Source organism: Gorilla gorilla, chromosome 19, assembly GCF_029281585.2.
Source record: "Gorilla gorilla gorilla isolate KB3781 chromosome 19, NHGRI_mGorGor1-v2.1_pri, whole genome shotgun sequence".
Taxonomy (NCBI): domain Eukaryota; kingdom Metazoa; phylum Chordata; class Mammalia; order Primates; family Hominidae; genus Gorilla; species Gorilla gorilla.
This window is the reverse complement of record NC_073243.2, coordinates 36706507-36710072: the sequence shown is the minus strand read 5'-3', so window position 1 is coordinate 36710072 and position 3566 is coordinate 36706507. Positions and strand designations below refer to the sequence as shown.

Here is a 3566-nt window from a genome sequence, read left to right as displayed (position 1 = left end):
GTTGTAGCATGTATCAGTACTATTCCTTTTTGTGGCCAAATACTATTCCATTGTATGGATATACCACATTTTGCTTACGCATTCGTCAGTTGAGGGACATTTGGGTTGTTTCTATCTTTTAGCTATTGTGAATAATGCTGCTATGAGCATTTGTGTTTAAGTTTTTGTTTGACCATCTCTTTTAAATTTTCAGGGTTACATACTTGAGAGGAATTGCTGGGTCATACGGTAATCTGTGTTTAACTTACTGAAGAACAATAAACAATTTTCCACAGCAGCTACCTAATTTTACATTTCCACCAGCAAAATATGAGGGTTCCAATTTTTCTGCATCCTCACTACACTTATTATTTTCTGGTATTGTTTTTAATTATAGTCACCCTAGTGGGTATGAAGTGGTATCTCACTGTGGTTCTAAGTTATATTTCCCTACTGACTCATGATGTTGAGCATCTTATCATGTGCTTTGTTGGCCATTGTATACATTTCTTCTTTGGAGAAAAGTCTATTCGAGTCCTTTGTCCATTTTTATTTATTTATTTTTTGAGACAGGGCCTTGCTCTGTCACCCAGGCTGGAGTGTAGTGGTGTGATCATAGCTCACTGCAGCCTCAACCTCCTGGGCTTGAGCGATCCTCCTGCCTCAGTCTCCCACGTAGGTAGGGCTACAAGTGAATGCCACCATGCCCAGCTAATTTTTAAATTTTTTGTAGAGACAGTGTCTAACTCTGTTGCCTAGGCCTGTCTTGAACTCCTGGCCTCAATAATCCTCTTGCCTCAGCCTCCCAAAATGCTGGGATTGCAGGTATGAGCCACCACACTCAGCTGCACATTTTATTTATTTTTTTTAAAATGGCATCTCACTCTGTCACCCAGGCTGGAGTGCAGTGGCATGATCTTGGCTCACTGCAACCTCCACCTCCTGGGTTCAAGCAATTCTCCTGCCTCAGCCTCCCAAGTAGCTGTGATTACAGGCGTGTGCCACCATGCCTGGCTAATTTTTGTATTTTTAGTAGAGATGGGGTTTTACCATGTTGGCCAGGCTGGTCTTGAACTCCTGACCTCAAGTGATCCAACCACCTCAGCCTCCCAAGGCTGAGGATTACAGGTGTGAGCCACTGCGTCCAGCCTCCACCTGCACATTTAAAATGGAATTGTTTGGTTTTTAGTTGTAAGCATCCTTTATATATTCTGGATACTAGGCCCTTATCAGATGTGTGATTTGGTGAATATTTTCTCCATTCTGTGAATTGTCTTTTCAGTCTCTTGGTAGTATCCTTTGATGCTACAGGGGCCAAGGGAAAACTTCCCCTTTGCCCTCTGAAGTTCTGCTGAAAAATCACCTGAAAAAAGGCAGATTAATAGGGGAAAATGATATGCAAACTTACTAGCCTGTGTGGGAAAAAACCATAAAATGATTACCCAACCCCACAATGGAGCACAGATAGTTACATTCCCTTCTTAGTGGGGGAAGGGAGACAAAGCATTGTGGATAATTTTAGCAGGGATAGTAAATGATTTTTAGGGGAATTCAGGGGGCTTGAAGAACAAAGTCTGTTTGAAGGACAAAGTCTGTTGAACCCACAGAGCCGACGATGGTTCTTGACAAAAGTCTGTCCAGGTGTGTTAACAGATTTCAGTCATTCTGCAATATGAGTTCAGTTAATGAAAACCCAAGGAAGGGACCAGAGGTAATTGCTTTCTTTTTTTTTTTTTCTTTTCTTTTTTTTTTTTTTTTAAAAAAAAGTAGTTAGCATTTAATGAACCTCCCTCCATGTGGCTTCAAGCCACCAGGACACAGATCCCCTGTGACTCCCTTAATCTTCTCCTCAGCTCTTCTGCTGAAGAATTTGGCCTTCATGATGACAGGTTGCTTTGGGAGCTTTCCCTTTCCCAGAACTTTGTAGTAGCCCAATAGCGCCACATCAGTGATGGGAGCAGCCCCAGTCTTGTTTTCAGCAGCATTCGCCCATGTCTGCTCACTGACCAAAGTCCACAGTTTGTCAAGGTTGACAGTTGGGCAGAAGCTCTGGTTCCTCTTTAAGTGGTAATGCCTCATACCAACTTTCCCAAAGTAGCCTGGGTGGTATTTGTTGAAGCTGATCCTGTGGTGATGCGTGCCACCAGCATTACCGTGGCCTCCAGGGTGCTTCTGGTGCTTCCCTTATAGGGTCATGGCTGTGGATCACGTGGCCCTGAAGTTTCCGGGTCTTCCTCAGTCTGGATGGCATGTTGGTGGCCCGGACGAAAGAGCAATTGCTTTCTTCTTTGGTGAGTCCAGACTTTAGGCAGATTTGAGAACTTAGAGAACTTCATCCTGAGCTTAGGGAGAGATAAAAGATTGAGAGGCAAGAGGCAGGGGGAGGGTCAGAGGGACCTTGAGGCTTCTTGCTCAGTTCAGCATGTCAAAGCGCCATACTTTGGGGTATCGGTTTCTGAACCCCAACAATGTATAAAAGTTTTTCACTTTGTTGAAGGCCAATTCATCTACTTTTTCTTCTGGTGCTTGTGCTCTATGTGTCTTACATCCATTCTTGAGTGTTTTATTCCACGCACAGAGCATAAGGATATTTCAAATACCTCAATCTGATCGTGACTCCCTTGCTTAACACCTTCAATAGTTTCCCATTGTATTTAAGATAAAGTTCAAAATCCTCTCTATGGACTACAAGGCTATGCGTGATTTGGTCCCTGTCCTTCTTTTGGCCTCATTTTTCCATATTTTTCCTCACCTTCTTTGCCTTCGGTTTCTCAAGTGTAACAGGCTGTCTTAAATCCCAAGACCTCACTTGCCACGGTTCCTGCCTGGAATGGTCATCCTCCCCTCTTCTGTACTTTGCTAATTCTAATTCATTCATCATTTTAAGTGTCACTTCCACAGGAAAGCCTTCCTTAACCCTCTGCTCCAAACTTATTCCCAGCTTGCGAAAGGTAGAATTTTGCGAGCTGATTGTTAAACACCGCCATTATTATAAATTAAGTGGTATACATTTACAATTAAGTTATAATAAAAACAAATGCGAGAAACACTTAAAACTTTTCATGTTCTAATTATTTTATTATATTTTACATTTGTGCTCCTGAGGTCACAATGGAAATAGAATGGAATGTGTGGTGGAAATAGAACAGAGTGGCCTGCTACTGTGTGTGCATCTTGTGCTAGCTAACCCTGCTGTGGTGGCAGGAGAGCTTGACATCAGCCATGGTGGGAGTATTTGAGCAAAGACTACAAATCAGGCTGGTTTAGTGAGGCTTTCTGGAAAGCAGGGGTTAACATTCACACTGCCAGTCAGATTTCCCATTACATGCTGACATGGCATCTTGAACTTGTCTACTGTGGTCCTTTCCATGGATGGAATCTTTCAATTTATTATTTCAAATAGTATATTTAATGTCTGTGTTTCTTACAAGAATGTGAACTCTGGGAGGGAATGGGGTGCACATTCTTCCCTATTGATATCTGTATCCCCAGCACCTAGCACAGTTCTTGGCACTTGATAAATACTTAATCATTTGTTGACAGAAGGTCAATAAGGCCCAAGAAGCAAAGTCCAATGTTTTAAATAT

The 3566-nt window shown here is 42.4% G+C and overlaps 1 pseudogene; it reads right to left on the bottom strand.

The window, feature by feature from the left end:
* Window positions 1-1749: 1749 nt before the first annotated feature.
* Window positions 1750-2230, bottom strand: LOC101142989 (large ribosomal subunit protein uL15-like; annotated as a pseudogene).
* Between the last annotated feature and the right edge of the window lie 1336 nt (window positions 2231-3566).